This window comes from Rhinopithecus roxellana, chromosome 22 (genome assembly GCF_007565055.1).
Source record: "Rhinopithecus roxellana isolate Shanxi Qingling chromosome 22, ASM756505v1, whole genome shotgun sequence".
Lineage (NCBI taxonomy): Eukaryota > Metazoa > Chordata > Mammalia > Primates > Cercopithecidae > Rhinopithecus > Rhinopithecus roxellana.
This window is the reverse complement of record NC_044570.1, coordinates 642,549-663,397: the sequence shown is the minus strand read 5'-3', so window position 1 is coordinate 663,397 and position 20,849 is coordinate 642,549. Positions and strand designations below refer to the sequence as shown.

At 38.4% G+C, this 20,849-nt stretch overlaps 1 pseudogene; it reads left to right on the top strand.

The window, feature by feature from the left end:
* Positions 1–673: 673 nt before the first annotated feature.
* Positions 674–2,171, top strand: LOC115895651 (annotated as a pseudogene).
* The last annotated feature ends 18,678 nt before the right edge of the window (positions 2,172–20,849 follow it).

Genomic DNA, 20,849 nt, shown 5'->3' with positions numbered 1-20,849 from the left:
AGAGCCAGATCCTGTCTCAAAGAAAAGAAAAAAAGAAAGAAAGAAAAAAGAAATGTCTTATGGAGTACTTCAGGGTAGAAAGAACACACACTCAAAAGCCATACGAATAAGCAAATTTAAGGTAAAGATAAATACATGAAAAATTATCCAAGATGAAATAATTAACAATGTGCAGCTCCACAATTTGTTCTCAGTGTAACTTAAAACACTAATATATTTAATTAAAAAAATCTATGACTAATTTTTGTTTTTGACATGCAAGGTATAATTTTGATAATTCAGTAAATGAAACAGTGCAGTTAAGTTACATGGGAGTAACGATTTTGTATGTTACTAAATGTAAGCTAGTATAACTTTAAAATTGTTATAACATTAGAATGTTCAATATAAACATCATACAACCACAATTAAACAAAGAAACACAAAAGAGTAACTGGCAGGAAGCATGCTTTCTGTACTACAAAAGAAGATAGGGGCTGCGGATTTAACTACTCTTCTCTGAGGCTACTGAGCAAGCTATCATGTACCATGAGACAAAGCCTAAGCTGTTCCACTAGGGACTCATCCATACTCAGAACCTGGTGAAGCACTGGAGGCGGAAAGAAGTGGCGAGGTGGAGAGGCAACTGAAACAAAGTTGGCACAGCAACTGCTCCAACCCTGTGTCTTTCTTCATGGCTTCCCAGGAGTTTGAGGTTGAAACAATTGCTGACAAAAGACAAGACAAAAATGGGAATACAGTGTATTTGGTTCGGTGGAAAGGTTATGACAAACAGGATGACACTTGGGAACCAGAACATCACCTCATGAACTGTGGAATATGTATGCATGATTTTAATAGACAACAGACTGAGAAACAGAAAAAACTAGAATGGACCAGGACAAGTAGAATTTGTTCAAACAATGCCAGAAGAAGAACTTCCAGATCTACCAAAGCGGACTATACTAAGAGCTCTCCTAAAATGCTAGTGACTGGCAAACAACATGGATCCAAAAGCAGCCAGTCATTTGCTGCCAGCAAGAACATTAGGAGAAAGGCAGCTTCACTTCTCACTGATGCAAAGGATATGGAGTTAGTAAATTCAACTCTCAAGACATTTGCACCTGACAGTCCTGTTGACAACAAGAAAACTGTGAGCGGCTTTCAGGAACTCAAGAAACTGGACCCTATTGCAGTGGATCAGCAGGTCCTGGTGGACTTCAAGGTGACAGAAGGGAAACCAGTCAGGGACCCTTTGTCAGGTCCCAGTGCAGAACAGGCTGGAATAGAGGACAAGACCCTGCTACAGCCACTAATGTCTCAGATGTCTGGCTCAGTTACTGCTTCCATGGCCACAGACTCAGCTCCCCAAAAAGCTATAGTGGTATTAATAGACCCACTAGCAGCCACTGGAACAACAGACACACGTACATCAGTTGCAAGAGTGAAAGGTGGCAAAAGACATGTTACTGATGATGGCAGAGACCAGTCTTTTGTCAAGAAAATGTACTTCACCATAAGGCTAACGGAGAGTGCCAGCACATACAGAGACATTGTAGTGAAGAAAGAGGATGGATTCACCCAGATATTGCTATCAACCAGATCGACAGAAAAAAATGCACTGAATACAGAAGTAATTAAAGAACAGAGCAAGCTTTGAAATGGTGAACACCATCAAGAACTTTGTGAACACTTTTATTCATTTTAAAAAGCCTATTGTTGTATCAGTCAGTGGCCCTGCCATTGGACTTGGTGCTTCCATGCTGCCACTTTGCGATCTAGTGTGGGCAACTGAAAAGGCATGGTTCCAAACCCCTTATATGACCTTTGGACAGAGTCCAGATGCATGTTCTACTGTTACCTTTCCAAAAATCATGGGTGAAGCATCTGCCAATGAAATGTTAATTGCTGGACAAAAACTGACAGCACGGGAGGCGTGTGCCAAGGGCCTGGTCTCTCAAGTGTTCTTGACTGGAACTTTCACCGAGGAGGTTATGATTCAAATTAGGAAGCTTTCCTTATATAATGCAATCGTGCTAGAAAAATGTAAGACCCTTGTTCGCTGTAATATTAAGATGGAGTTGGAAAAGGCCAATGAGAGAGAGTGTGAGGTGCTGAGGAAGATCTGGGGCTCAGCCCAAGGGGTAGACTCCATGGTAAAGTATGTTGAAAATAAAATTCATGAGTTTTAATTGTCAGTCTGTCTGCTCAGGACCCAAGAACTAAGCCGAATCAAATACATCATGAGGCGCAAGATGCCCGAATCCATCTTCATAGCACAAAACAATTTCACCCAAGGTGAAGGCTTGGAAGCAGATCTGGAAATGTCCAAGCTATGTCTTTAAATTATCATGGCAATTTTTAAGCGCTGTAACTTTAAAAGAATTAATAAAACATTTCCTTGAACTAATGTGATTATTTTATATACACATAAGCCCAAGTGTAAAAGCAGACTAGTGGGTACTAGACTGTTCTTGCAAGCTCTAATTTGTATCTATGGCTACTATATATATAAGATCAGAATTGCATTTTATTAGATGTGGAGGACAGATAATTCTGTAATAATGTTCATTTTTCTTATTATTATATCCTAGAATGCAGAGTCTACTGGGGTAGGAGGCAGCCTCAGCTTCCCTCCCACAAAGAGAGACACAGAACTGTCAGAGATGGTGCTCTTGACCTTTCAGTGGCACAAATAATTCAGAGACACAGAATTATGAGTTAAAAGGCTTATCTTTTAGAATAAGTATTTCCGAACCAGAATTCCCTGATCATCATTCTCCTAAACAGAACATATGATTGGAATATATGGTGAGAAATCACTTGGCTTTCTTTTCTTTTTAAATGTCTAATTCTTAAGCAGTTAACAAAAGACAACTTTATCTCTCCAAAGTAACACTTGTTGCACCCTATTAGTGAATTTTGGATTCTTTTTGGTGGAAATAGCCACTTTCTAATATTTGTAATGTGCACATTTAGGTTTCCTTAGACTATGTTGTAGTTACACTAAAATTCTGGAGGCATTATTAAAGGCAGAAATTTCTTTCAAAATAAAGAAAAGACCCCTACACTGTGTATGACATTTAGCATTATCAGTTTCTGTTTTTATGTGTGCACAATTTTCTGGAACACCCTGGGTGTTCAGCCACCGAGAAGCTCTCTGAATCCTGTGCTGTTGGTTTTCACAGAGGCTGCATTACATAGGCATAATTCAATGACCCTCTGGTCACTGGTAATGAATGCCACCTTTGTTACAGGTTTTCTAGTATGTCACTTCACCAGCCAAGAATCTTCGTGAATGATGGTACATTTCCACAAGTTTCTCTTAAGCCTGCTTTTCTAAATTTACACACCCATCTTGCAGGTTGCACTCAGCTCAACCTATGGGCTTGAGTTTCGTTTTGCTATGGATGCACCAGGCACAGAATGGAGGCAGGTGTACGAGTGAGTGATGGTTGACACCAGTCACTGCACACAGCTAGACATGTGATCTGTGATGAGGCATGCAGTTCAGGTGTTGGTACAGGTGACAGCTCCCTGCAAATATGCAGGTGAATCAACCATACCACAAGCTTTCTTTCCTGCAGGTACTGAAGAATGCAGTGGCATCCAGAAACATAGAAATGCCAGAAACTTCAGAGATAGAAAGATGTCATCACAGCCCTAGCTTGGGAAAGCTGTAGATCTGGTCTCTTTTAGAGGCAAAAGTCCTGATTTCAATTTTATTTTTCCTCCTTTTTTTTTTTTTTTTAAACGTACCCATGGGATAACTATGGCTTAAATCAGGGTTTTTAAAGGGTTCTGTCTCTCTTGCTAATGGAAATTAGGATGTGTTTTCTTCACATTTTGACTGCTTTTTATTTATCATGACATGCTAAAGAAGAAATGTCGATTGGCCCAACATCTTTCTGTTGTCTGTAGAGCTATTTCTCAGCAGCAGTAAGATTTTGGCTTAGGTATAACAAAACATCTTCTCATGTAAGACCAAACCCATGGGCTAGATATTAGAAACGCTCTCTTTATTTATCGATGTATCAGAAACTTTCCACAGGTCTTAATTTATTGATTTAAGGTACTGTAATGAAAAAGAAACTTGCACTTTACCGGCGCCTCATTCCTTTTGCATTTCCTGTAGGGGAAGTAATGGACTTAGAGTGTTGCTTGTTAAAATGGGAAAACTGATGATGATGTGACCAAAAGGGTCTCCAGACCAAGATCAGAAAAGCTGAGGCAACACAATTTGGTTTTGATTGTTTCCACGGAGAATGTTTCTCTGACGTTTGGGAGTTGTTTACTGTGGTGTTTTCTGATATGACTGCTAAGAAGGCATGAAGAATTTTACAATATTTATAAAGATTTGGGTTGTTTCACAGTGCAAAAAGGTTTGCACATAAGAAACTTCCAACAATATGCCTTCCCACCCTTAGAAACTATCTAAGTCTGCAACTGTATTGACAAAGAAAAACTACATAGTTATGGTGGATTATTGGTAAAAATTCAACAAGCAGAGAAACAGCCTGAAAAATCAGGCCACAGACACAAATTTATGATATTGTGTAATCCTATGGCCCAAGCAACTATTTTTCTAAAAGCCCAACTTGTGTGTGTGTGTGTGTGTGTGTGTGTGCTTAAGACATGCCCACAGTTACTCAGATTAAAAAAAAAAAAAAAAGAGCCCCCATTAAAATGTTATGTCTTTCATCTTTTGTGTAACCAGAGTACTTCCAGGAAATAGTGTCTCTGTTTTCTGAACTTGTGCACATTTTTCTCCAGTTTGTTACAAAGGGCATGGTATATTACTGAACATGCTTTAGACTACAAGTCAAGTTTCTGGAAATTATCATTTTAGCCTCTGGTCACAGGCCAGTTTCCTGGGCCATGCTTTCACTTTAACTCTTGTGTAGCTCAAGGCCAAGTTCCTGAGCCAAGCTGAGTCATTACTTCAGCTATTAGTAGTTGCAGGCCCAAGGTCCCAGAAAAGATGAGTACTGCTTTCTTCAAGACTACTGAGTACATTTTCTTTCTTCCGAGTCCATCTATTTATGTTCATATCTACTGTCCTCTATTTATATTCATATCTGCAGCTTGTCCTCAGTTGTTTGTTTTCTTTTTCTGTTTGTTTGTTTGTTTGTTTTTTAAATTTATTTCTCAAGAATAAGCAAAGCTCTGGGCCAGTGTCAAATGAAATCCAACAGATTTCCCTGCCATACTTACAAGGCTGAGGAGAAAGGATGCTGAGAGACACATTGGCAGTCTCCTCTACCCCTCCAGTGTTGGAAGTGGTGCCTCTGTCCTAACTGTTTTATTTAACAGAAGATCTGGTTGTCACATGGGACTGAAAGCATATCTAAATGCAGGTTTCTGGTCAAGAATACAGCACACTGTTATGTGAAGGCCTTAAAACTAACTCCAGTTTCTGACAGCCAGATTTTTGACACCAAAATTTCCAGGCTTTTCTGTTTGTTTATTTATTTATTTATTTATTTATTTATTTATTTATTTATTTATTTATTTATTTTTATTTTATTTTATTTTATTTTGGTCATGTGTGGCTACTGGGTCTCTTTCTATGCCGTGTTGAGACCTGGAGATATAATCTTACTCCTAAAAGTCAGTAACAAGAAATGTAATTCAAATAGTTACTATTTTGCGGGTTTTTTTTTTTTTTTCAAAATGTTAAGAATTCAAAATTGTAGTCTAAAAATTTTTGTTTAAGAAGGATCTTCTTGTCTGCCAGTGAGAGATATTTATGGCACTGTATGGAATGGCATACATTCCAATAAAATTTCTCTTTTGGGTGGTTATTTCTCTATAAAAAGCTCAGCACTGCTACATATATCTAAACAGTTTCTTTGTGAGACACATCCTATTTTTCTGCAAAGACACATACTGTGAGGACAGGCAATAGAGCCTAAACCTCCTTTTTCTGACTATTGACTATATACACCCAGGATTCAGCATTTTCATGAACATTTTAGACCTTAAAATGCATCCTAGTGAGATGAGGTTTTTCTCTGTGGGAGGCTTTGTGAGTACTTTGCACAAAACCATTGGTTATTTAACTGCTGTCTCTTCTATGTCTCTCTTAACAGGAGTAAAACCCTCTGCTCTATTTGTAAACAGAAAATTTCCACTTTCAATAAGCAGAAAGAAGATGCCTTTGGGAGACATATTCTAGCTAACTGCCATCTTATGAAAGCCAGCCATACACGTTCTTCATCTAGCAGCACTGAAATTTAAACTAAAAGACAATTTTAGGTATCAAAGTCAGTGGTTCTTACTTCCTGGAATTTCAATGTTTTTCTACACTGTAGCAAGGGAAGCCAGCAAGTGTATTGAAATTCTGTCTCTATACAATGTCTTCCTTGAATGCAATGATTATAGAATCATTTTCTTGTTTCCAAGTTACTTGGGGAATCCTCTGGGTTCAGTAGGCTTAGGAAATTGGCAAAGATTCACCAGTGGAGAGCAAAAGCCTGTGCAGGTAAACATTACTTGTCCTACTGTCTAGCTCCTATGGAACTGTAGGTGAAGGTTTGGCTTCATCCATGGGGACACCTACTTCAGTCCCCAGACTCAGAAAAGACAAGAGGAATACAAAAAGAAGAAACATCTTCTCTATCTTTTTAATCAGTCAGGGCTACTTCAAAAAGGGAAAACACTATAGGAAGCCTATATAAGAATAATTATTTGGCCTGCAGTTTATGCCAATAATTAGTTTAACTATTAAATTATAAACTACTTTGCAATCAACTCAGCCAATTAAATGTGCTTTTTATGGAAATGAACAAGGAAAAGAGAAAAGCGAATTTCAAATCTTACATGGGCCATTATCTTCTAATCTCATTAGTTGTCTTTAGAATTTGCCTATGATTTAGACTATTCCTGTTAATTCCTGTGAGCCAATCAGAAATTTCCAGCTGCAGCTAAGTAGAAAACATAAAAAAGATTAATATTTTAAAGTATGTGACAATGTCTTTGTTCTGGGCAATTATTCTACACATCTTGCCAAGTAATAAGAGTACATTGTGGACTCATAGTCAGAGGATGTTTGTGTTTGTGGAGATCAGAAAAAGGAAGCTAATCAAAGCCAAGCCCCATGTACCCACAACTTCTCTGGCATAACTATAGCCCTCAGTTATCAGGACACGTCAGCAGCCTCAGAATTGGTAAGCTGTTTATTTCCTCAGCTCATCTCATTTTAACACATACATTTTGATAACCCCAAATTTTTTCTTCTCACTTAGAGGAAATCAAACTGCAAATGGTACTGCAAATGAAACCACTTGCAAAAACACTGTGTTTCTGGGAAACGTTATCCTCCCCTCAGGCGGAGCTCCAGCTGTTTTATTTCCTTGCAATTCCCCTCTCCCTAGCAGGATGTAACTAGAAAGATCAATTCTTGCTAATGGTTGCTAGTTAAGTAGTTAGGGTTGGGCTCTCCATAGCAGCAGAGAAAAGTTAGGTAGTTTGGGGGTCCTTGGTATAACTTCTAGAAACAAAGGGAGAGCTTACAAAAAAAAGGAGTATAGACACATATCAATAAACTTGCACAAACCTTCACCGCACTCATATGAAGAAACGTAGTGTGACATAGACAGACCTTTGTGCTTTGTGCACAAAGATATGCTCGAAAAGAAACTGATTGAAAAACAGGAACAGCATGGAACCGTGCTCGTTTTTGGTATAAGCAACGGACTTCCAAAACATAGTCGCTTTTTTCGGGTGAGGGAAATACACGGCAGGCGACAATGAGTTTTCGTGGTCACTTTTCTGTACACACTTTGGAATCAGAATTTTCATCTAATATTTCAGATTCTACAGAACTACCTAATAAAATGGGATTTCCTCCGTGTAGCACCTTGTCAGCCCTTTGCCTAAAACGTCTAGTTTCCAACTTTCTCTTCCATGTCTCTTTAATAGTTGTAAGACACTATGTCCCATCTGTAAGCTGAAAATCTCCACTTTCAACATTCAAAGCAATCTGACCTTGAGAGACAAATTTGAACCTCAGGGCTGATGTTTTTATAAAAGCAGGAAAGGCATTTAATTTTTTTATTTTTGTTTTTTGAGGCACCTATTCTGTATCCAACGATATTAATATCTGCACAAGAAGAGGATGTTATGTTTCAAATTCAATACGTTTTATTCACAGTGATGTCACTGTTTTGTTAGGACTGTAGTAAAGGAAGCCAGGGATAGTATAAAGATTCAAACTCTATTATAAAGACTCTTGCTTGAATCCTAGTACTATATAGTCTCTCTTAGGCTTTCCAGGCACCTGTAAGTTTTTTGGGTTGAATGGGCTTTGAAGACAATTAGGGAATCACCAGTGGAGAGTTAGGGACTTACATAGACAAACAGGATTATTCCTGCCAGTTAGCTTCCCAGAAACATAGATGGACTTACGATGGCATCCCTGACGGGCCTCTGTATTTCTCACCTGACACAAAGGAGATGGGAGATAAGAAATAACAAGGAGGACACTTTTTATCATTTCCCCACCCAGTGCCAATTTGACCAAAATAAATAAATAAATAAATAAATAAATAAATAAATAAATAAATAAATAAATAAAATAAAATAAAATAAATATGGGACAGTTTATCTTTCCCATTTTTTGTTTGGTAACAAGGCACCTTCAGTCTGTCCTTTTCTCCAGTGCATTCTGAAACACTGGGATTTCTTTGCCTTCGAGACTCCAAGAAAAAAATTTCGCTTATATTATACTGCACAAAGCAGTGAAATTACACCAGCTCTAACACAAAAACACCTGGTCTTCTGAGATAAAATTTTATCTTAATAGTATCTAATTATCAGTTCTTTTCTTCAGATGAAAGAGCCATTGCACAAGTTTCTTATGTACAAGTTTTCTTTACCTTGGAAAATAACCCAGACCTTTGTAAGCACTGTAAAATTGATTCTGGCCTTTTGGCAGTAATGTTAAGCAAATTACTACATGATTTCAGAGGTATTAATGTAAAGACTTAATCAGTGGGTGCATTACAGCAAGGTCTGCCATTCCTGGCAGCCCTTCCAGGGACTGGCCTCTCATAGTACTTGATTTTAAAAATTATTTCCTTACTATACCGTTACATGAAAAGGTTAAGCCTTGATTTCCCTTCTCTGTGCCTTCTATCAATCTTAAACCACCTGATTCTCATTACCAGTGGAAAGATTTACCCCAATGCATGCTCACCATTCCTATGCTACATCAGTGTTTTGTAGAAGAGTCATTAAGAAGTCTCAGAATATATTTGCTACAGCCTACATCATTCATTATATGGATGAAACTCTTCTGGTTGCTCCTCGGAAGCCGTTACTTTGGAGTTATTCAATGAAACCAAACAGGTTTTGAACAAATGCAATCACAAAACAGCTCAGGAAAGGGTAGAAACAACCTCTCCATACCAATACACAGGCACCATTGTTACTGAAAGAAATATTCGGCCTTAGAAAATAGTTCTCCATAGGGAGACATTACAAACCTTAAAGGATTTACAATTATTAGAGGATATGAATTGGCTGTTCCCAGTGCTAGGTATTGTTACTTATCAAATCAAACACTCAGCCATTCCATGGAGATTATTCATTATGTTCTCCTCAGCAATTTACTAAGGAGACAGAAGCTGAGTTGCAGCTTGCAGAGCAGATGCTTCCGCATACATATTCCTCCCCGCTAGAGCCAGAAAACCTTTGGTTCTCTTTATTCTTCCAACACAATCCTAGAACAGGAATTATAGCACAGTTAATAGAAAAATTTTGTAATTGTAATAGAATGGCTTTAAAAAAAAAGTAAGACAGTAAAATATCTGCAAGTTTATCTTTCTCTATTTACTCAGCTTATAAAATGGGTAGAGACAGATCAAAAGTGCTACAGAGACACGATCCTGACAAAATTATTCTTCCCTTTTAAGAGTCAGTCTAGAACTATGTTGTTGATTCCCAACAACAGGTGTAGCATGGGAAATGTTGACTGCGTGGCAAATGGCTCTTGCAGATTTTGAAGGTAGGAATAATAGACAAACATTATCCATCAGGCAAAATTTTGCAATTTTAAAAGTTCTACCTTTCATCTTCTCTGTGATTGCTCATCACAAACCCATTTCAGGCAGCCAGATCTATTTTACTGATAGCTCTTCCAAACGTCCCACAGCTACTTATAGACCTAAGCATACACAGACAATAAAATACCCTGAAGTTTTAACACAGCGCTCAGAACTAATGGCAATAATTCAGGTTTTACAGCTCACTGCTTCATCTCCCATTAACACTGTCCATGATTCCGATGATTCCGCCTGCGTTGTAAGTTGTGACTGTGTTTTAAATGTAAATTGGGACTGCCACTATTAAAAGCCTCCTAGAACCAGAGCTGTTTAAATGGGTTCTACAACTGCAGCAAGCTGTTGGCTCTCGTGCTGCTGCTTTTTATATTTCTCAAATTTGCTCTCCCACACAACTTCGTGGACCACTATTTCTAAATAATGAGTAGATAAATTGATTTGTCCTGGATTTCAACAAGCTCATGCTTCTCATGCATTACCGCATCGAAATCCCTCTGCCTTTACTCATATGTTTCATTAGCCTCACAGGCAGACTGTAGCCACTACAGGCCTGTCCTACTTGCCAGCATGTCCCCGGAGTTGCACCCATAGAAGATTGTAACCTATGAGGTTTAGCTCCAAATGAAATCTGACAGATGGGTGTTATTCATAAAGCTCCCACTGGCAAACTCTCCTTTGTACACGTGCTTATAGACACTAATTCACATTTGCTGCATGCTACATGCAAAACAGGTCAGAAGCTGGTCATGTACAAAGATGTTGTCTGTCAAAATCTGATCACATGGGGTCCCCTAAACAATTACAAACTGACAATGGACCCGCTTATGTTAGTCATGCTTTCTTAAAATTTTTTACAGCTATGGTCACTCATGAAACAGGAATTCCTTACAGGCCTCACAACAAAGAATTATAGGGTGGGCATGTCAAACATTAAAACGTGTGCAGAACAAACAGAAAGGGGAAATGAGTGACCAGATGCCACCTCAAACCAAATGAACTGTACATTTACTTATTTACTTAAAGTTTTTTTTTCTTTTTTTTTTTTTTTTTAACTTGTTTACCTTAAACTTTTTGACTCCTGACACAGATTTTAAGACTGCAGCAGGATGACATTGGTAAATGTTAGAGGGAAAAAGGAAAGTATACCCAAAGGTGTAATGAAAATCCCCAGAAGACAACAATGGAAATGTTCAGCAGATTTACTGATATAAAGACTTGTGTTTTTACAGGGGATAGATACACTCTATAGGTTCACTCAAGTGTTTACAAATATGGACAGAGAGAGTGGAGAGAGCCATGGATCCCAACCATGAATCCAGCTTCTCCATTACAGGCCATGAGCCCATTGAAACTGCTGGAGCACCAGGGTCAGGCAAAAACCCCTGACTTGAGGTTAACGGCTATGTTATCTGTAACATCTTGTATGAAATGTTTTCCTGTGCAGAGACAAATACATAGTGGGCATATGTTCCCTATCCCACAGTGTTATGGTCTGTAACTTGGAGTGACTCTCCCCCTTGTGATCCACCATGAACATGAAGAGTGGTCACCAAGACCCTTAACACCCCTGACACAGAGCAATTAGACTCTCAGAGCAATGGTTATCAATCATGCTTCTCCATTGGAGGGACTTCTTTTATGCATCACTCAGGGTACATCACTCAACTGCAGTTGCCTTTCAATTTCATCGCAAGTGTGGTGGAGTTAACTATGGAAAAATTATGAACCTATTAGGCCTTAGCTCTACCAACATTACTGGTGGAGCCATCACCCTCATTTCATTAATTATACAGAATGGGCTCCCTTTGATCATTCTTACCCCTCTTCTTGGATGCAGTGTCTTGGCCCCTTAACTAGACAACAGTCAATGCTAACGGGAGACATTATCGACTGGGGTCCCTGTGATCATTTAGACGGGAGAGATGAGAAACGGACTTAATGGCATAAACTTCACTGACACTAGGGGCAAAATTTGAGCATCTCCTGACTGCATTTCATTGGGATTCAATCCCAACCTGCCGCACAGCATGCTTGGCATGTAGGAGGGTTTTGCTCACCTTCCCATATGAAGGAAAAACGGGTCCAATTCAGGAGTCGATAGGGAAGACAGCAATCCCTTTTATGAATGGCAGCATTTGTGTCAGAACACTCTTTAAGTGTAGTAATTGCGCTCAACACAGTTTTAATGTTACCTTTGTAGAAAATATTACCTCTCAAGTTATAATATGTGTTTTTAAAACTTATGATTTTCTATCAGAACAAAAAATATAACAAACAAAGAAACAAAAAAACTCCAGGTAAATGATACCCAATTGACTTGTGATTCTTTCAACTGTATCACTTCCTTAATCATAGCACAATACAAACCTACAGCACATCCGTCCTAATAATTTTAGGTCACAATCCCAGATTATGGATTCCCATCAATCGGCCCGAGCCTTGGTTGACCAACTCCGGTATACATTTTCTAACCCTTTTTCTTATTCAGCTGACTCATTGTGCTTGCAGTGTCTTAGGCATGAAAACTTTTGTGAAAGTCTCCTTGGGTACATTAATAACCTTTGTTGTGTTATTCTTAGTAGCAATGCACAGCTCCACACAGGCAGCTCAATACGTAGAAATTTGGATGTGTCCAAATGACAAGGCATGGATGCTTAAATACAAACTTAACACCGAGATACAAGTGGAAGTAGCAATGTTATGATGACTACAGTTCTGTGACTAGGAAAACAGATCTAAAGCTTGTAGCTGCAGCAGCAATTGCGTTCTCATTTTCACCATACTCATATTTGTTCAACCAATTTGGAATAAAACCAAAGCGAATATCCATGGAAACTTCTAAAGGTCCATTTACAGGGGACTTTCACATCCAGTGTTACTTTTGATTTTAATGGTTTACAAAATTAAATCCTTAACTTGAATAAACATACTCAAATATTTCAGCCCTCTCTGAAAACCTGGGCAGAATCCCAATAAGGTTTAGAGATCCTTAACCTTTGGACCTGCTTTGAGTATCTCCTCAATGTCTTTTCTTTGTGATTATCAGAGTGATGCAGTTATGTCTCTGTTTTATGTTCACTGTCTGTAAAATCAGTTGGATCACCAAATAGCAATTGAGAACTGCACAGCCTGCAATTACCTTTACTCAACTAATGCAAAAACAAAAAGGAAGAGATCCTAGAGGTCCAAAGAATGATGATCATGGACAACTCAGTAATGCCTGGAAGGTCTATGAGCAGACAGCCAACTGTTTTCATTAAAGCAGGTTGTTGGCAAAATGACACACCACGTCTGGTGCCAGAAGGAATGCTGAGGGCAGGCATGACCCAAGTACAATATCGCTTGAGGTTATATATAGGAACATCTGAAGTTTGATGTATAAAGAAAGCAATTGTGTGAGTCTATGATAAATCAAGCAACTGACCAGCAATTACTTTGCCCCCCTCTTTATTCTGCCTAATAAATATGAAGCCCTGTAGAAGCTCAGGACCTTTGCTCACTAAAAGTATAGAGTCCCCTGATCCCTCTTTTGAAACACATCTTTTTTTGTTGTTGTTTTTGCATTCACCCCCCCTTTCATTTTATCCCTTAGTAAACTACTGCTACTGCGTCTCTATTAAAAATGCAAAACAAAAATAAAAACATACCTGGACTTGTTGGCCAGCACATGTCATCCAAGATATTGAGGAAGCGGAGGTGAAAAATCCCAAGAACCCCTTGCACCCAGGAGACAGAGGTTGCAGTGGGCCAAAATCACACCTTTGCACCTCAGCCTGGATGAAAAAATGAGACTCCATCTCAAAAACAGCAAGAAACGAAAAAGCAAAAAAGAAACAAAACAGAACAAAAATTATGATTTGGTTAAGACAACCAAAAAACAAGGTGCAGGTGGAGAAAAATTCAGGAAACACTTCTGAAAAGTAACCTTTATACAAAATATACAAAGAAATAAATAAGATGACCCAATTAATAGGTAAAGACCTGAATAGATACCTCACCAAAAAAGATATGGAGATGGAAACCAGGAGCACAAAATATTGCTGTAACAAAATAAGCCCCTGTTGCTTCTGCTGAAGGCTGAGACTCCAAGTCATTTCCTGAGGAGAAAGATTTGCTACCAGAATGGCTGTGGCTCCAAAGACCATCCCCACCTACTCCAGCTCTATCCTTCCTCCAGGGTCCAAGTGTTCATCAGATATTGGGCATGATCTCCAGGAAACAGCCAGAAACTGGATGATTTATTCCTCAGCTTTTCTTAAAAATTTGGATGTCAAATATTGTCCTTTGGTTGGAAGTTTTATATTTCTCCTAACCATCTTGAGGCACTGACAAGTATTAGAAAAGATAGTTTTCACCCTACGCTTGTCTCCATAACGAGCTAAAAGAAGTGGCTTGGCCGGGCATGGTGGCTTACAACTGTAATCCCAGCACTTTGGGAGACTGGGTCAGGTGGATGTCCTTCGTTCAGGTGTTTGAGACCATCCTGGTCAGCATGGTGAAACAAGCTCTCTGCTAAAAACATTTAAAAAAAATAGCTGGGAGTGGTGGTAGGCTCCTGTATTTTCAGATCCTCAGGAGGCTGAGACAGGAGAATTGTAAGAATCAGGAAGATGAGGTAACCAGAGCTGAGATCATGCCAGTGTACTCCAGCCATGGGAATAGAGTGATACTCCATCTCAAAGTAAAAAACAAAAACAAAAACAAACAAACCAACCAACAATCAAAATGATTCGATTGGTTTTTTACGCAGTTATTTTAGAATGCTAGTTACCATGCATTATTATTTTGGGATTCTCAAAGCAGAAAACACAGTTACAGTAGTAATTAAAACCAAATAGCAAGTCCTTATAAATTCATGGAATTAATTAAACTAATATTGTTTCTGCCTTTTATTATTTAAAATGTGTACTGCTGATATTATCAGACATTTGACTTGTAATGTCTACCTGCAAAAAGAAACAACAGTTAGTCCATTATTATTGAATGAATCCCAGTCTTCCAGTTTGATTCTGTGCAGTGAAATGTTTTGTGAAAATGAAAAACTGACACACAAAACACATGTGATTTCGAATTTTGGGGTCGATTTGTAGAAGCAGATTTTTGAACCAAAACCTTCGCAGTTCTCATCTTTGTCAATGATTTGACATTACAACCTATGTGCTGAAATTGAAATCAGAGCTTTTTGTCAATTCCAAAAGAAACCAGTTTGTACTCTAGTAATTCCTGTTGCTCCCTTGACATCCGTAAAGAAATCACTTGATTGAAAGGGATCTCTACACAGTGAAGCATCAAACTAATAAGCCACAGTTTCTTATGATCCACAGTTCACTATTTTATTGCAGTAACCGTAAGATTGGAAAAAAATAGCAGGATAAATGACTATGTCGTCTAACTTATTTTTCTTAGTTTTTACAAAGTAGAGCTTAGAGTAGATTTTTTAAAATTGGTTTTCTGTCGCACAACACATGCATGCTTTTTGGCAGCAATCACAGATTAATGAACAAACAATAACAGCAAAATAATGCTCAAGAACACTTGGCATCCTGGGAAGGCAAATTAAACTAAGACTGAAAGCACTAAACAGCTATGTTATGTTTATATTTCTTTTTAAATGTAATAAAAACTGCAGCAAAAATCTCATTCATTGCTGATAGAATGCATAATGGTATAGTAACCTTAAAATACAGTTGTTTCCTTCTTTCACAATATGGCAGTTTTTCCCAAGGTAAACCTAGTCTCATCCTATAGGCTAACAATTGCCCGCTTAGGTATTTAGAAAACTGATTTGGAACCTCACATCTACCCAAAAATAACATGCATTTACGTATAACTGCTCTCTTCACAATGGCAAAATACTTTAAGGAATCAGGATGCCTTCAATATTAACCAAGTGAGGTAAATTCAGAAAATGAGATATTATTCATCCAAAGTAAAGCAGCGATTTACGAAGTCATGCAAAGCCATGGATGCATCGGGCATACAGAAAGCTAATTGATAAAAGTCAGTCTGATGAGAGAACACAATGCATGATTTCATTTCTGTTATATTACAGAGAAGAAATGTCTACAGAGATGGTAAACAAACCTGTAATTTACAGTGGATTGTGGTGGCCGGACCGTGAGTTGAACCGGAGAATGCAATGATGGAAGGAAGCACAAATGGGCCAGGTGGGAAGGAATTCATTCTGCTTGGTGAGATGATGCTGGTCATGAGGAAGAGCCAGAACTGTGTATACCAGCATAAATAACGAAATAGGCTTCTACTCCTGATAAGAGAGGAATGTCTTCTTTCATCACACCTGGAACTATTTTAGGATGACTTCTGAGGAAGCTTTTGTTGTGTGTGATAAAATGCACATAAATAAATTTATAATTTCAAAAAATTTGGGGTGTATAGTTTAGCAGCATTAACTAGGCTCACATTGTGCAACCAGCTCCACCATTTCACAGTCTCACCATCAATGTATAACGTTTCCAATTTCTCCACATACTCTGAAATTTTTCCTTAAAAAATACATATTCCAATGTGGATAAAGTGGTAATCTCATTGTGGTTCATGTATTCATGGATTAAGTGGCTAGCGATTTTGAACATCTTTTCATGTGCTTATTGTCTGTGGATATGTAAACGATGTCTTGGATATATCACTTGAATGAACACAACACAAAGGAAAAAATAGATCAATTGAACTTCGCCAAAACTAAACACTTTTGTGCATCAAAGGACACCATCAGTATAGTGAAAAGAAAACCAACAGCATGGGACAAAATATTTGCAAGTCATATATACGGTGTATATTCAAGTCACCCCCTTGGATCTCTTCCAAGTGCACTTTCCATTTTTTCTTACTCTAAAACTTTTAAATAAACATCCACATTTGCTGTGAAATTTTCTGTCTCTTTTGCTACTTTATTCCCCCCAGGCAAATTCTTTCCTCTGAGGAGGCTAGAGTTGAGGTTACTGCAGACCTTGATAGATTTGACACCAGTAACGCAGATACCTTCCACTGGTAGCAGGTCGAGGAGCTGGTGGACAGTGTGGCTACAATACCTGGATACTATGAGGCTGGCCTGGCCCCAGGCAGGTCTGGACTGTGGAGGGACCAGAACACTAAAAGCACTCTGAGGAATGCTGAGGAAGAAATTATGTCTTTTTACTGAGGTGGAATTCTTTCATATAATAAAAAAAAAGAATTAATGTGTCTTAACGAATTCTTTAGTGATCCTTAGTACATGCACATTTGTCTACAGCTACCACCTCTTAGTTCCAAATTATTTTCATTATCTCAAAAGAAGTACCCTACCTATTAAGGAACACTACTAAATCTGTCCTCTTTCTGCCACCTAGCAACCAGTAATATTTTTTTCTATGTATTCACTTATTCTAAACATTTATCATTTATATAAATAAAATCATACAAAATGTGACTTCTGTGTTCAGCTTCTGAAGCCAAAAAGGTTTTAAAGTTTCTCCACACTGTAGCATTAGTGTTGTAATCCCTTTTACAGCTGAAGATTATGCCATTGTATGGACATATTATATTTTGCTTGTTTTTTCTTGGTGGATATTTATTTGGGTTGTTTCCACATATTATTTATTGTGAATGTTGGTATGAACATATGTATACATGCTTTTTTTTGAATACCTGTTTTATATTTTGTGTGTGTATTTTGGAGTTGATTATGTGGGTTCTATGGTGATTTCACCTTTAGCTGCTGCAGAGCGATAATAGATCTTTCCACAGCAGCTGCAGCATTTTACTTTCATATTTTCCCACTTCCATTTCAAGCAGTTACCTAATTTTTGCTTCTCTGTGTGTGTGTGTGTGTGTGTGTGTGTTTGCAATGATAATGGGTGCGAAGTGGTATCTTACTCTGGTTTTGACATGCATTTCCCTGAGATTAAAATGAGCAGGAGGCATAAGAGTTGGAGGAGGAAGAGGAAGGGTCAGGATAGCCAGTTGGAGAGGATAGAAAAGAGCCAGGAGACACAGTGGCTGTGGCAACCTCTATCCTATCTCTGCCCTGGCAGTGAATGAAAAAGCGAGCCCATGTTTGTAGTGTGGATTTTCTCACAATTTAGCTGTTTCAGCCAGAGGAGCATGTGATTTGGGAGACTGTTCTCCCTCTTCCCATAGGTCCCCTATAATTCAGTCCTCACTGAGCCACTGCCTGGAGCCAACCTGGTCTTGGCTCCCAGACAAAGGAGATTCTCATGCCCTGGGAAACTGATCCTGTTAAACTGACTGTATCCTAATTAATACAGTCCTAGAGGGAGGAACAGAGCCCATATGTGCTACAAGAAAGACTGTAAAGTACAGAAGTGGACACAATATTTAGGCCAGTCATCCCAGGACACATGAACCAAGTTCACCACTCACAGGCCTCAGGACCTCACTGTGAGAAAGGAACTGCCACAACCATCAATGTCAACATGCTTTACAGGATTTAATAGACCAAACAACTTAGAATTCTGAGTTTATATTCTGCTTTCATTCCAGTTCTCACACAAATCCAGAGACTGAGAACTACAGTCATAGCCTGCAGGTTGCTTTCTTGTGCTGGTGTAGAAGTATGTGACAACTCGGTCTCCACTTGTGGCTGATACACAGAGTGCTTGAAGACCTGGATTTACTTATTTCCACCTTTACCTCTAAGGTTTACCAAAATGTGTCTGTGGTGTAAGTAGTCACTACCTTCCCTTCTCTTGGGCCTTCCAGAGACTATGTCAAAACACCTGTCACTCTCAGAAACAAACCACTGTGGATTTGGTCAGCTCTGTGTTGACATTTAGAAAAACTATGGCCTCAGAAGGCAACTTCCTTTCTGTTCAAAATCTACTAGGCTTTACAATGAGCATTAAGATTACCCTGAACTCAAACACAGAAAAGTTCTGGGTGCAAGGCTCTGTCCTCCCTTCTGCAAACCAGAGTGATGACCTGATACAGTGCCCAACTGCCTAGTGCCTTCCCTAACCCTAAACTTAATCATAACATTAACCTTAATGCAGCTCCTACCCCTAATCCTATCCCAGAATCCCTTTCCACAACAGCTGAAGCTTAGTTTAGTCAAGTTTAATGCTTACAAACACAAAGAAGCAAACTTGACACAGCATCAACCCTAGGCCTCAACACTCTCCGAGACAAAAACCCCAAATCAAATCCCAACTTGAAATCCTAATTCTGACAGCTAAACCTGAATTTGACCCTGACCCTGACAATAGCCCTAAACCAAGGGTAACCTAAGCATTATATAAACCTGAACTTAAGCCCTAAGACTAAAACCTGAACACTAAAACCATAATCCTAAGACAGAAACAATAACCCTACACACACACACAAAAATGTCTATCAGCATTGAAACCTAATGCATACCCTTAAATACCATCACTAACACTTACCACAACCCCTAAGACCTAAATCTAAATTCTAGGTCCTAATTCTGCTTTCTGAACATGAATATAACACTCATTTTAAGTCTAATAATAACCCCTAACAGGAATGCTACAACTCTTATTTCAACCCTAGACATACACCTATCCCAACCTAAACCTAAAGTTTAGGTTTCCTCCTCCAACTCTTCCTCCTCCAACTCTTATGCCTCCTGCTCATTTTAATCTCAGGGAAATGCATGTCAAAACCTAGAGTTTGCATAAAACCCAAACTCTAATCATAACATTCATCTTTAGCCCTACCCTAACCCTACAACTAACACTAAGCCCTAACCCTAAGACTAAGTACTCACATTAATTCTAACCCTAATGTGTTACCCCAGTCTGTATGCAAATGCTAACCCTAATATTAATCTATCTAATAATTGTAACCCTAACTGCAATCATAATACTCAACATCACCTTAACACCTTAATCTAAATTTAAACACTAACCATGACTATAACACAAAAACATAACCTACTGCTACCCTAACCCTAACAATAACATTAAACAATCATTCTAAATTTAATGATAATTCTAACACCGTGTCCTATCTATAACACCAAGAGAGCCACAACCACAAGCCCAATGAAAACATGAACACTAACACTAAATGTCAACCCCAACACTAAAAACTAACACTAGTTCTATGTCCTAAAGATAAATCTAACCCTGAATTTTAACCCATACCCTCTAACCCTACCCCAAACCTTACTCTATTGGATAGCCTAAATATAATCATTACCCTAAATACTAACCCTAACACTTAACCCTAAATCTAACCTTGAAACCCTAACCCAAAGCCAATGTTTTCTTTTTAAAAGTAATCCCAACGTTAACAATAAAACACTGAAAAAGAAAACCTAAGCATGAGCTGAAGACATAACCCTAAATATGACACTAATCCTCATTGTAAACTGACAACAGCTGAATTTTAACATTAAAAGTAACCTAAATCTAAACCCATCCCTAAAAATAAGCCAACACCATAACTCTAAACATAAAGCCTAAAACCTAAAAATAATTCCAATCCTCATCATAAACTATAATCATAACCCACAGTCTTAACCATAAACCAAAACCATAACCCTAAATGCTAAACTGAACCTTAGTCCCTAACAGTCAAAATGATACAAACACTAATAACTAACCCTAATCCTAAACCCTAATTCTAGCCACAACCTATCCCTAATCCGTACCACAAATCCTACACCTAATTTCAACCCTAACACCGACCCCAAATTCATGCCCAAATGGTAAGCCTAACTCTAGCTCTAATACCAACCTGAAATGTACACCCTAACAGTAAGTCTAAACCCAATCTTTACCACTAATCTTAAAGCTTTTAGCCGTAACACTCCCCCTACAAGAACAC